The sequence below is a fragment of the Sciurus carolinensis genome (assembly GCF_902686445.1).
Source record: "Sciurus carolinensis chromosome 14 unlocalized genomic scaffold, mSciCar1.2 scaffold_123_arrow_ctg1, whole genome shotgun sequence".
Taxonomy (NCBI): Eukaryota; Metazoa; Chordata; class Mammalia; order Rodentia; family Sciuridae; genus Sciurus; species Sciurus carolinensis.
This window is the reverse complement of record NW_025920108.1, coordinates 2,364,515-2,379,838: the sequence shown is the minus strand read 5'-3', so window position 1 is coordinate 2,379,838 and position 15,324 is coordinate 2,364,515. Positions and strand designations below refer to the sequence as shown.

General features: G+C 36.5%; 1 pseudogene; it reads left to right on the top strand.

The window, feature by feature from the left end:
• Positions 1 to 13,296: 13,296 nt before the first annotated feature.
• Positions 13,297 to 13,890, top strand: LOC124973309 (complex I assembly factor TMEM126B, mitochondrial-like; annotated as a pseudogene).
• Positions 13,891 to 15,324: the final 1,434 nt, after the last annotated feature.

The following is a 15,324-nucleotide window of genomic DNA, read 5'->3' as shown; positions in this document are numbered from 1 at the left end:
AACAAAGTTGAACAAACAGAGAAGATGGTGAGAAATCATGAACAGAATCTCCAAGAACTATGGGATATCATGAAAAGGCCAAATTTGAGAATTATTGGGATTGAGGAAGGCTTAGAGAAACAAACCAAAGGAATGAACAATCTATTTGAAGAAATAATATCAGAAAATTTCCCAAATCTGAAGAATGAAATGGAAAATCAAGTCCAAGAGGCTTATAGGACTCCAAATACACAAAATTACAACAGACCCACACCAAGGCACATTATAATGAAAATACCTAACATACAAAATAAAGACAGAATTTTAAAGGCTGTGAGAGAAAAGAACCAAATTACATTCAGGGGGAAGCCAATACGGATATCAGCAGATTTTTCAATCCAGACCTTAAAAGCTAGAAGGGCCTGGAACAACATTTTTCAAGCTCTGAAAGAAAATGGATGCCAACCAAGAATCTTATACCCAGCAAAACTTACCTTCAAATTTGACGATGAAATAAGATCATTCCATGATAAACAAAAGCTAAAAGAATTTACAAAAAGAAAGCCAGCATTACAGAACATTCTCAGCAAAATATTCCATGAGGAAGAGATAAAAAACAAAGAAGCAAATCAGCAAAGGGAGGAATTATCCTAAAGGAACTGTCAAATAAAGGAGGAACCAAGATGTGTCAAAAATTTTAAATATGAACCAAATGACTGGGAATACAAATCATATCTCAATAATAACCCTGAATGTTAATGGCCTGAATTCATCAATCAAAAGACATAGACTGGCAGATTGGATTAAAAAGAAAGATCCAACAATATGTTGCCTGCAAGAGACTCACCTCATAGAAAGAGATACCCATAGACTAAAGGTGAAAGGATGGGGAAAAACATACCATGCACATGGGCTCAGCAAAAAAGCTGGAGTATCCATCCTCATTTCAGATAAAGTGGACTTCAAGCCAATGTTAGTTAGAAGGGATAAAGAAGGACATTTCATACTGCTTAAGGGAACCATAAATCAGCAAGATATAACAATCATAAACATCTATGCCCCAAACAGTGGCTCATCCATATATGTTAAACAAATCCTTCTCAATTTTAGAAACCAAATAGACCATAACACAATAATACTAGGTGATTTTAACACGCCTCTTTCACCACTGGACAGATCTTCCAAACAAAAATTGAACAAAGAAACCATAGATCTCAATAACACAATCAATAATTTAGACTTAACAGACATTTATAGAATATACCATCCAACCAAGAGCGAATACACTTTCTTCTCAGCAGCACATGGATCCTTCTCTAAAATAGACCATATATTATGCCACAAAGCCAATGTCAGCAAATACAAGAAGATAGAGACACTACCTTGTATTCTATCAGATCATAATGGATTGAAGTTACAAATTAATGAAAGAGTAAAAAACAGAAACTACTCCAACACCTGGAGATTAAACAATATGCTACTATATGATGAATGGATAACAGAAGATATTAGGAAGGAAATTAAAAAATTCTTAGAGGTAAACGAGAACAAAGAAACAACATATCAAAATCTCTGGGACACTATGAAAGCGGTACTTAGAGGAAGATTTATTTCATGGAGCGCATTTAATAAAAGAAGTAAAACTCAAAAAATAAATGACCTAACACTACAGCTCAAAGCCCTAGAAAAAGAAGAACAGACCAACACCAAAAGTAGTAGAAGACAGGAAATAGTTAAACTGAGAGCTGAAATCAACGAAATTGAAACGAAAGAAACAATACAAAAAATTGACAAAATAAATAGTTGGTTCTTCGAAAAAATAAACAAAATTGATAAACCTTTAGCCACACTAACAAAGAGAAGACGAGAGAAAACCCAAATCACTAAAATTCGGAATGAACAAGGAAATATCACAACAGACACGACCGAAATACAAAACATAATTAGAAGCTATTTTGAAAACCTATACTCCAACAAAATAGAAAATTTCGAAGACATCAACAGGTTTCTAGAGACATATGAATTGCCTAAACTGAACGAGGAGGACATACACAATTTAAATAGACCAATTTCAAGTAATGAAATAGAAGAAGTCATCAAAAGCCTTCCAACAAAGAAAAGTCCAGGACCAGATGGGTTCTCAGCCGAGTTCTACAAAACTTTTAAAGAAGAACTCATTCCAATACTTCTCAAAGTATTCCATAAAATAGAAGAGGAGGGAACTCTCCCAAACTCATTCTATGAAGCCAATATTACCCTGATTCCTAAACCAGACAGAGACACATCGAGGAAAGAAAATTTCAGACCAATATCCTTAATGAACATCGACGCAAAAATTCTCAACAAAATTTTAGCAAATCGCATACAAAAACATATTAAAAAGATAGTGCACCATGATCAAGTGGGTTTCATCCCAGGGATGCAAGGTTGGTTCAACATCAGGAAATCAATAAATGTCATTCACCATATCAATAGACTTAAAGTCAAGAATCACATGATTATTTCGATAGATGCAGAAAAAGCATTTGATAAAATACAGCACCCCTTCATGCTCAAAACACTAGAAAAAATAGGGATAGTGGGAACATTCCTTAACATTGTAAAGGCCATCTATGCTAAACCCATGGCTAATATCATTCTTAATGGTGAAAAACTGAAAGCATTCCCTCTAAAAACTGGAACAAGGCAGGGATGCCCTCTTTCACCACTTCTATTCAATATCGTCCTTGAAACTCTAGCCAGAGCAATTAGACAGACCAAAGAAATTAAAGGGATACGAATAGGAAAAGAAGAACTCAAACTATCCCTATTTGCTGATGATATGATTGTATACTTAGAGGAACCAGGAAATTCCACCAGAAAACTTTTAGATCTCATAAGTGAATTCAGTAAAGTAGCGGGATATAAGATCAATGCACATAAATCGAAGGCATTTTTATATATAAGCGATGAATCTTCAGAAAGAGAAATTAGGAAAACTACCCCATTCACAATAGCTTCGAAAAAAATAAAGTATTTGGGAATCAATCTCACAAAAGAGGTGAAAGACCTCTACAATGAGAACTACAGAACACTAAAGAAAGAAATTCAAGAAAACCTTAGAAGATGGAAAGATCTCCCATGTTCTTGGATAGGAAGAATTAATATTGTCAAAATGGCCATACTACCAAAAGTGCTATACAGATTCAATGCAATTCCAATTAAAATCCCAATGATGTACCTTACAGAAATAGAGCAAGCAATTATGAAATTCATCTGGAAGAATAAAAAACCCAGAATAGCTAAAGCAATCCTTGGCAGAAAGAGTGAAGCAGGGGGTATCGCAATACCAGATCTTCAACTCTACTACAAAGCAATAGTAACAAAAACGGCATGGTATTGGTACCAAAATAGAAAGGTGGATCAATGGTACAGAATAGAGGACACGGACACAAACCCAAATAAATACAATTTTCTCATACTAGACAAAGGGGCCAAAAATATGCAATGGAGAAAAGATAGCCTCTTCAACAAATGGTGCTGGGAGAATTGGAAATCCATATGCAACAGAATGAAACTAAACCCATATCTCTCACCATGCACAAAACTAAACTCAAAATGGATTAAGGATCTCGGAATCAGACCAGAGACCTTGCATCTTATAGAAGAAAAAGTAGGTTCAGAGCTTCAACATGTCGGCTTAGGACCAGACTTCCTCAACAGGACTCCCATAGCACAAGAAATAAAAGCAAGAATTAATAACTGGGATAGATTCAAACTAAAAAGCTTTCTCTCAGCAAAGGAAACTATCAGCAATGTGAAGAAAGAGCCTACAGAGTGGGAGAAAATCTTTGCCAATCATACTTCAGATAGAGCGCTAATCTCCAGAATCTATAAAGAACTCAAAAAACTCTACACCAAGAATGTAAACAATCCAATTGACAAATGGGCTAAGGAAATGAATAGACACTTCACAGAAGAAGATGTACAAGCAATCAACAAACATATGGAAAAATGTTCAACATCTCTAGTAATAAGAGAAATGCAAATCAAAACCACCCTAAGATTCCATCTCACCCCAATTAGAATGGCAATTATCAAGAATACAACCAACAACAGGTGTTGGCGAGGATGTGGGGAGAAAGGTACACTCTTACATTGCTGGTGGGGCTGCAAATTAGTGCAGCCACTCTGGAAAGCAGTGTGGAGATTCCTTAGAAAACTTGGAATGGAAACACCATTTGACCCAGCTATCCCACTCCTTGGCCTATACCTAAAGGACTTAAAATCAGCATATTACAGAGATACAGCCACATCAATGTTCATAGCTGCTCAGTTCACAATAGCCAGATTGTGGAACCAACCTAGATGTCCTTCAATTGATGAATGGATAAAGAAAATGTGGTATATATATACAATGGAATATTACTCAGCCATAAAGAATGATAAAATTATGGCATTTGCAGGCAAATGGATGAAACTGGAGAATATCATGCTAAGTGAGATAAGCCAATCTCAAAAAACCAAAGGAAGAATGATATCGCTAATAAGTGGATGATGACACATAATGGGGGTGGGAAGGGTTAGTGTTGGGGTTGGAGTTGGGTTTAGGGAGGGGGGCAGGAATGGAGGAAGGAAGGACTGTATAGATGGAGGGGAAGGGTGGGAGGGGAGGGGGGGAAGGGAAAAAATGGCAGAATGAATCAAACAACATTACCCTATGTAAATTTATGATTACACAAATGGTATGCCTTTACGCCATGTACAAATAGAAAAACAACATGTATCCCATTTGTTTACAATAAAAAGAAAAAAAAAAAAAAAAAAAGAGAATACAGATATGATCCTGTTAAGATTTTTGAGATGGAAAAATTATCTGGATTACCTGGGTGGAATCAAAATGCAATCTCAAGTGCTTTTATAGAGGAGTCAGAGTGAGCTCTAACTACAGAAGAGAAGGTGACCACATGGTAGAAACAATTGGGAAAAATGTTACATACACCCTTGGTTTTGAAGATGGAGGGTGAAGGCCACAAGCCATGGAATGCAGGGAGTACAGCTCTACTAACACCTTGACTGTAACTCTTTTATGTTAATACTGTGGACTACTGGCCTCCAGTCCTGCAGGAGAATTTATTTCTGTACTTTACTGGCTGTAGTGGTACACACTTGTAATCTCAGCTCTTGGAAGACTGAGGTAGGAGGATTCCAAATTCAAGGTCAGCCTGTGCAATTTATCAATGCCCTAACTCAACAAAAATAGAAAAGGGCTGGAAATGTAGTGCTATGATTTGGATGTAATGTGTCCCCCAAAAGCTCATGTGTGTAACAATTCAAGAAGGTTTAAAGAAGAAATGATTGTGTTACAAGAGCCTTAACCCAAGCAGTGAAGTGATCCCCTGACAGGATTAACTACCTGGTAACTGAAGGTGGGTAGGATATGACTAGAAAAGGTACATCACGAAGGGGGGTATTCATTTGGTGAGCTGAACTTAGTCTCTCTCTGCTTCCTGGTCATCATGTGAACTTCTTCCCTCTGCTACATTCTTCTGCCATGATGTTTAGCCTCACTTCAATCCCCAAGGAATGGAGCTGGCTCTCTGTGGACTGAGACCTCTGAAACCATGAGCTCTCAAATAAACTTTCCTCCATTACAGTCATTTCTGTTAGTTATTTTTCTCACATTAGAAAAAACTCACTAAAACTAATGTACCTTGATAGTGAAGAACTTGTGCTAAGTCCTGGGTTCAGTACATACTATCCTCAAAAAAAAAAAAAAAAAAAAGACTGTCATTATGTGGCATGAATTTCTGGTAATTTGTTATAGCAGCAGGAGAAAACTAATGTGGATTTTGCTACATGGAAGTGTATTGCTTCTATAACAGATAAAATGTGTTAAGTGGCTTTGCAAATGGTCAAGAGGGAGAGGTGTGAATAATTTTTGAGGGACATGACTGAAAAAATCCTTAGATGCTTTGAAGAGACTGGGTAAAAATACACATGTTAAAGCTTTGATGGTGTGCTTAGAAGGAAGGAGAGCTTGTTACTGGAAACTGGGGTAAAGTTTCCTTATTATAAAATGGCAGAAAGTTTAGCTGAATTGTGTCCTACACAATTTTAATTCCTATGAAATTAAAATTTATAAATGATGAACTTGGATATTGAACTGAGATTTCCAAGTGAAGTATTGAAGGTATTGGGGAGATTCTTTCTGCCCCTTGTGGTAAAGTAAGAAGTTCAGCCTCTGAACTGCAGGTCCAGCCTCACTCCTGAGAGTCCTGTAGTGTCCTTTCTGGCAGAATGTGCCTATGGACCATATTTTGAGTAGCAAACTTGTAGAGATGTTTATTGATGAGTGTCAGGAGCATGTCACCCAAAAGAGTATAGATTTGGTCATCAAACTTCTAAATGTTTGTCACTGGCAATGACTTCACTGATCTAAATACAAGTATCTGAGACAGTGCATACTCATTATTTATTTTTATTTATTTATTTACTTGTTTATTTATTTATTTATTTTGCAGTACTGGGATTGAACCAGGGCTTCGTACTTGCAAGGCAAGCACTCTACCAACTGAGCTATCTCCCCAGCCCCATTCTTTTATGAATGATTCAGAAGCCTTCTTTATTGGATTAAATGATGTCCCTCCAAATTTTACAACTACTTGAGAGCTGTGACTGTGAATTCACTTGGATATAGGGTCATTGGAAATGTAACACAGCAGAATAAAGTCATATGATTAGGATAGGCTCTAACCCAGTGACTGGTGTCCTTACACATGATGGGGATTTGGATGCAGGGACATGTAGGGTGAGGGTCATGTGTAGATGAAAGTAGGGATTGAAGTGATGCTTCCATAAGCCAAGCTTTGTCAGCACCCACCTGAAAATAGGACACAGGCATGGAAAGTCCATCCCTCTGAGTCTCTCAGAAGACTTGATTAAGGCACCTTTATCAAGGCCTTCTCCTTTTCTAAGCTGTGGGACTAAATACCTTGATTTAAGCCCCCTATATGGTATTTTGTTTCAGCAGCCCCATGGAATTGATAAATATCTTGATAAAAAAAGGTTAAATAATGAATTTAACAAATTTATTTTTAAATGTCCAGCAGAAAATACTACTTTTCCACATAGCCAGCATCTACTGTGACTGTTTTCCTAATTTGGAGTTTTAGGAGCTGAGTTATGTATCATAGCTCCTTGGGTTATTCTTTTTTTTTTTTTTCTTTTTTGTACAGGGGATTGAAACCAGGGGGGTCCTTAACCACTGAGCAACATCACCAGCTCTTTTTATATTTTATTTAGAGACAGCATATTGCCGAGTTGCTTAGGGCCTTGCTAAATTGTTGAGGGTGGCTTTGAGATCATGATCCTCCTGCCTCAGCCTCCCAAGCCTCTGAGATTATAGGCATGTGCCATTGTGTCTGGCTCCTTGGGTAACTCTTGAGCCCTTTGTCCCTTTTGTACAGATCAGATTTAGATTGATGTTAAAATACCTTGGACACAGTCAAACATAATATCAAACCAAGAAGGGACAAGAAATAACTGTAAAGATAGTATAAATTAGTATTGCCACATTTGTCATTTGTTTCTTTCCCTATAACACTTGTCCTTCACTGAAAAGGGAAATAGTAGATAGACACTTAGAAGTCAGCTCTTCAAAGTGACTTTTGTATCATTCTTTTCTTCTGAGCTGTCAGACACATATGACCTTTTCTCTGTTGTGTAGTACTGAGGTATGCACCTTCAATGGAAGCAGTTAACTTCTAGCAGTACTGAAAGTAAAAGAATGCCTCATTTTGTGGAATAGATTTGTTCCTGGAAATTTTGTATTACAGTAAGTTTATAAGTAAAATGATGTTTTCTCTTTTAAATTTTCTATTGTAGGGTAAAAGAGTTTTAAAGAAAAAGATGTATATATATGTACTTATTGGTAACTTGAACAAATGAAATATTTTAAAATGTTAGTCACATAACCATGATAGAAAAACCTATACACTAACTAAAGTTAAATCTAACTGAAAACATGCAAGACCTTTACAGAGACAAGGAGACAGACAAATACATTCATGTACCACATTCATGCTATAAAGCATAAATTTTGTAAAAATGACTTTTGTCCTCATATCATTCCACAAATTTACTTCTAATAAGTTACTGAAAATTTAAAAGATTTTTGACCACATTTTCAAACTTGACAAAAGTAAAGAGATTAGTATAATTCATCCTAGGTACTCATTATCCAGCTTTGGAAATTAACATTTTGGTAATCTTGTTACAATTCCACAGATTTACTAGAGATGTTTTTTCTTGTTTTCCTTGAGAATTTTAAAGCAGGACTAGAGGTCATCATGCCTTACTGAAGCAAATTGTAACTGCTTCAGTTTGAATCTCTAACTAGTAAATGATGATCATTTTAAACATAACTAATAATCCATTTTAATGCTTAAAGGAATTTGTAGGAATTCTTTTAATGTCATCTATTTTCTATCTGTGTTTAGATTTCTACAGTTGACTCACAAGATAGGTTTTTACAGAAAATTTATTTGAATCGGGGTGTCAACATGGTGCCACTGTTTTACTATATTTGGTTGTTCTGTCTCTTAAGCCTGTTTTATTGTCTACTGGCCCCCCTTTTTATTTCATGCAGTTGATTTGCAAAATTTCTGTGTATGTGTTCAGATTGAATGAGCATGTTCACTCTATAAATCTTCTACCTGAAGGTTTGGCCTTCGCTGGTGACTGTTACTCTGAATCATTTCTTTATGGATTATAAAATAGTGCATTTCTCACTATATTTTTCCTCATGCTTTCATTAGCTATGATTCTTTATAGAATTGTCTCTATCAGTTAGATAATTACTCTGAAATGGCTTCTATTAGGAGGACAGGATAAATGTTCTGGTTTCCTTTTTTTTTTCCCTTTACCAATTTTCAGAGTAATGAACTACTTGGTTATCGATAGCTGCATGACAAATTACCCCAAAGTTCAAAGGGCACAGAACAACAGCAGTTTTATTATATAAATCATGACTTGATAGCTCAAGAATTTTGGAGAGCTTGAGTAGGCAATTCTGTTCTATGTGACAGAAGGGATTTAACAAGTTGATTGGAAGTTCTGATGACTTAGATGAGTTAGAAGGAGAATTTAGCTGGGACCATCCATCAGCAAGCTTATACATGCACAATCCAGCATGGTGGTCCCATGGTACTTGGACTTTTTTCTCTGGCAGCTCAGAATTCCCCAAGAGAATATTCCAGGAGTCCCAGGTATAAGTTACAAGGCTTCTTATGTCCTAGTCTTGAAATCTCAGAGTATCACTTCTATTTTATTATTTTGGCCAGATAAGTCACTAAGGCCAGTCTGGATTTAAGTGGAGGAGTAGGAAAGGATTCACAGCCATCTTTATCATATTATAGCAGAGTCCATTGTTGACCAATAATTTTTTAAATATATCATCAACTTTATGAATTTTCATATATTTGTGGTGTTTAATTTATGGTAGTCACTACTTTTTATTGATACACACATCTTTGAGGTACCTTCAAGTTGGATCCTGTGATCTTTTAAAATGACTCCACTAGGCTTTTTTTAATCATTTTTGCTATATATATGTAGTAATTTACATATCTACATAGTGTAAAATGCATCATTTTAAGTATATAAATTAGTAATTTAATTTAATTTAGTCTAATCCCCCACCCCATAACTCCATACTGGGGATTGAACTCAGAGGCACTCTAATACTGAGAAGCATCCCCAGTACCTCTTTTATTTTGTGATGGGGTCTCACTAAGTTGCCCAAACTGAACTTGACCTTGTGATCCTCCTGCCTTAGTCTTCCAAGTAGCTGGAACTACAGATGGTGCCCTGCATAGTCTACTTTCTGTCTCTATAAATTTTATTGTTCTAGATATTTCTTATGAATGGCATCATATGATATATGTTCTTTTGTGTCTGGTTTATTTAATAATTTCATTATTTTATAACATTTGCAATAATTATGCATTTCTGACTAATATTTAGTTGTATGTGCATCCCACATTTCATATTTATGCTTATCTCTTCATGGACACTTGGTTTCCCACCTTTTGCTATTATGAATAATGCTGTTTATACCCTGTCTTCAGTTCCTTTGGGCATGCACCCAGGAGTGACACTGCTTGGTCATATGCAAATGCTGTGTTTGCTTTATGAGGAAGTATCAAACTATTTTCCTTAGTGATTGCACCATAATATGTTCCTGCCTAAAATAGTAATTGGTTTCTACTTTTTCCACATACTTGACAACACTTAGTTTCCTTTCATTTAGTGTAGCCATTCTAGCAGATGTTCAGTTGTAGTACAAACACTTAAGGGAATGAGAGGACACAGTCCACAAAAATAAGGAATGAAAGAGATAATCACTATCTGAATGCATCTATAAGAAGCAGAGAAACTGAATGAGCAATTAAAATATTTTCTCACACTGAAGAGTACAGACCCATAAAGTTTTATTGGTGAATTTTTATCCAATATTCAAAGAAATAATTTTAACACTTGACAAATTCTTCTAGGAAGTAGGAGGGGCATGGAATACTACCCAAGTAATTCTAAGAGTAAATCCAGACAAATCATCACAAGGAAGGAAAACTACAACCCAATGTCCTTCACCAAAACAGGCACAAAAATCCTCAAACAATATTAGCACATCAAATCCATGAACATATATTTTTAAAAATTATATGCCATAATTCAGTAGGGATAACCCCAGGAATCCAAGTTTGTGTAACAGCTGAAAATCAATTACTGTAATATAGTATGCTGATGGAAGAAAGTATAAACCACATGAAAATCTCAATAGGTATGTAAAAGGCATTACTGAGGCTGGATTTGAATTTGCAATCCTGCCTCAGCCTCCCCAGCTGCTGAGATTACAGGTGTGCACCACTGTGCCAACTTTAACTTACATTTAAAGTATTGTTTTCTTCTGTTGGTCAGACCATCAGTAAGCTGCCCTGCCTTCTTCAGGTGTCTGTACCTGCAGTAATTCTCTGATCTCCCCTAATGGTTTTGCATTTATTCTCTTGACTTGTGAAACTCAGTTCAATCAGAATCCAGAAAGATAAGAGTGAGGAATTTAAGACAGTGTGGTTTTTGTTCCTTGTTGGCATTCACATTTCCCTTGGTTACTGCTGAATTTGTAGCTTGCTTTGAAAGGGTGATTATTGGGAGGTCACTGCTATCATGATATAATTATCAATCATTGTTTACTTGAATTATAAAACCATATGTTTCTTTATTGACTATTAAATCATATCCCACTAAATTTTTTTCTCAATCAATTTTTGTTGAATTAAAATTTTACAGATAATAAAATGGACAGATTTTAACTATAACTTTTTGAGATTTTTAGTGCACTGCACTTAAAATGTAAAACATTACAATAATCTCAGAATTTCTCAAGTCCCTTTTAAATTAGGCCCTCCCCTCCATCAGGCACACACTGATCCAATAGACAGCTATTCCAGTGGTTTAGTATTTTCTGTTTGAAACATCATACAAATGGAATCCTACCCTATTCTTTAATTTCTGACTGTAATAAATTATGTCATGCTGTATTTTCACCTCTACTTAAGTATCATCACTACACTTTCTTAATGTTTAGAAGGGGTCAGAACCCAGTCCTGGTCTCTGTACTTTTTTCTAACTCTAGGAACTTGCTGATTTCCATTCCTGTAACAAATTCCTGAGAGAGAGGAGGATGTCAGTGTGAGTACTTTGAATGTTACATTGAGCAGTTTGTATTTTATTCAATATATGTGGATTTTCCACTGTAGCATCACAGTACTTGGGGCTTATGAAGTGTAACAAATCACAGATTTGTCATACACACACAAAAAAGTAGTTTTCCCTCCTTGGATACTTACCAAGTGACTCCAATGAGTCACAGGCTATTCTAAGCAACTTTTCAACTCTGAACTCTGGATGTGTGAGAATATATAGGTGGAATTTACCAGAAATTGATGTTTTGAGATACTTCCCTTAAGATCAAATTCTCCAGAGAAGATTCTATTGGTTTCCTTCCTCAAGGATGGCAGCCTGAGAGTCAGTGATCAGATGTTATGTTGGGGTGCACCTGCCTGATCAGTAGCATCCTGGCCACAGCTAGCTCAGGCCTTCCTTTCCAGAGGTGGCCTGTGGTACATGTCCAGAGGGGAGAGAGTGTGCTTGGTGTTGTGCATGGGGGAAGCAATCCCCACAAAGATTGTTAACCTCCTTTTAGGCAGTTTCCTTTTTTGGCCTTCTTCACTCCTTTCTGGGGTAGCTCCACCAGACTTTGCATTCTCCAAGTGAGATTTCACTTGATGAATCAAATCTGCTCTTGGTTTCCCTCCCTGCCAACATTGGGCTCACTATGACAGTAATTGTAACAATTTTCTCACTGCTGGGAAATTTTCTGGCTGTCATTTTGTGTTTTCCTGTACTTCTTTTGCCTTTGAAAGAAAATCCTTTTTAAAAACAATCAGTCCATGCACTTCATTAATAACTTTCCTTCTGTTAATTCTGACACAGGTTCAGAAATACTGGATATCTACATTTGCTGTTAATCAGTGTTATTTTGACTCTAAATATATTCTTATTGTCCTGTCAGCAAATTATCCTCCCTCATTCCAGGTTAGTTCACTCTTGACTGAAAGTATGATGATGCTAGCCTGTGAAGTACCTTGGATGCTGTGCTAAGAGATTTGCATTTTATTCCTTTAAGTGTGGAATTGACTGTGTCTGCATGGCCTCCTCATGTCAGTCTGCTCAGCTGCTCAGCTCAAAAATTTTTTAGAACAAAGGTTTAAGAGATTCACTGCCCACAAGAAAGCCATGTCCTAGAGGAAGGGTAAAGGTCCTAAGACAAGGTTACTTTCATAGTTGGGTAATGTTTTGAAGAACAGAAAGGGCAAAAGAGAGAGAGACTCCCACCCCCATCAAAAGCACATGTGTAGTACAATATGATTTTGTGGTTGTGATGCAAGAGGCAAGAAGATCAGCTTGAGATCTTTTTGATTTTTTTTGTTATTGTTTGTTTTTTCCTGTTCTTTTCTCTCTCCCAAATTAGTAACATCTGCCACTGCCCAGTCACTAACTGCTTTGGCTCAGCTCAAAATTAATGGCTTCTTGTTTTGTTGTTTGTTGAGTGTTCCCTACCACCATTATGCAGACAAGAGAAACCAAGGGAGAGGTTTCCGAGTATGTCATCCCTTATTACTTAAGATAATCATACAGGGCTGATCTGAAGGACTCAGGTGCTTTGCCAGTGGGGGATGGAGAAGAGGTAGGCAGAAATTTCTAGTGTACATCAAGATGGCAATTCATATGCATGGCCAACCCAGTCTTTTTCTAGGAGATGGAAAACTCAGAAGACCAAAGGTCATTGACATTGTAGAAAAAAATATAAGTACCTTAGAGAAGAAAAGACCTTAAATATATATGGAATCACATTCCTTGGAACAACAGCTAGTTTCTGTGGAATATTGGTAAACTTCATTTTCAGATACTACTTCAAGGTTAAGTATGATGCTATGAAGATATGCATCATTGACTGCATTTTTACTTTTATGCACTGTAGTTGCTTACAAGTTCCTTGTAACTGATGCTTTGTATTCAGGTAGTATAAGAAAAACAAGGAAAATTGCATTCTAAAAAATTTCACTGGTTGGCATAGCATGTGATATTTTATATCCCAGTCAATTGTCTTTTTCTACAAATGGGTATCTGGCATGCAAGTCTTACACTGTTCCACTGCCACTGAAATGAAGAGTTTTATTACATTGGTTACTGCTTTGTCAAACAGAAGTAAAAGTAATGGAAGTTGCCCTGGTCTTGCAAACAGCATTTTGAATACTTACTGGTGTATAGCACTATGGAATACTTGAGAAAACTGTACAAGAAAATTAAGCGTATGCTAACTCGGCAGAGTGAACTTTTTAATGCATTGCTGAAAGAGTGAAAAGTAAATATTTCTCTCCCATTTGGCAAGTAGGTAGCAGATATTCAGTATTTAGTGATTCAATAAATGTAAAAGTAAAATTTAGAAATGATAATCACACAGCAACAAGAAAAATATTGTAAATATTTATTCTCCAAACAATGGATCATCTACATACATCTCCCTAGAAATGGCATTTTATATCCCAAGTCAGTGGTATATACTATTCATGAGTTAGGTCCTATGGAGTAGAAATAATTTAGAACATTCTCTTACTTGTATTTACCAAAAAGTTAGAAAATTATGAATCCTTCATGTTGCTTAGATTTTACCAATTCCTCCAAATATTTAAAACATAGGAACACACACACGCATGCATAGTTTAAAACAATTACTTGAATGTGTGTATGGAATTTTAGTGGAGAAATGAAACCTCTATTAGGTCCTTGTTTTACTGCCTGGAGTATCAAAAGAGGAGTATCAAAACCTCTTGCAGGAGGTTTAGATTGGACCAGCAGAATGCATCCTGACTCTGGTTTAGTGCTCAGCAATGATTGACAGACTTGTCTGGCTGACTCACAGCAGGGCCACAACTCATTTGTCTTTAGGCCCCTAGCAATTAGTATAATGTAGAGTGTGTAATAGGTTCTCAGGAAAGAATTGTAGAATGAATGACTAAATGAGGCAGTTGTTGCCATGGCAGTCATCCATATCTAAGTGAGATATGAATGAGATTAATAAGAGTTATTGCATGCATTTCTCACCTCACCAACTCAATGCTTAAAAGTCCCAATAGATGAATGAAGAGTGCCCATCCTTGGGTGATGAACAACAGTTGAAGACTAGCCCCAGTGTGGAGGTAAAGAGAGCAGTCAGGAGGGCACATGCCTTACCTACTGAGGAGTTGCTACTAACATACAGGAATGAATTCTGACTCTGAACAGGGCACAGCTGGAATGGAGCCCTATGTGTGTGCTCTTTGAAAGACCACTTTTCCCCCTGGCAGTCAAAATCATGGACTCTGGAATAGGAATGTGCCATGTATTTTCCCATGTTAGCAAATTAAAGAAAAACAACTCATCTTTTTTGCAAAACATTTTCTTTATTGGATTGGCATTTTAGATAAGGACAGAGCTTTTGGTATTATGATGGGTGTAGGGGGAAAGTTCCTGGTAGGTTTGGACAAGGATTAAGACTTCTGAGTGCCACTCTAGGGGTCTGAAACAAGATTCTGCACATGATGCCTCAATATTCCAAACAGAAAATCTGGGGTAGATAAATTTAGAGCTATTTAGTCTGAAATCATCTGATTTTGGATGAGGACTCCTAAAATTATTAACATGCTTATGTCCAGAACTAAGCAGTGAGAAATTTCAAGGGGGTAAATGCAGACACAACATGAA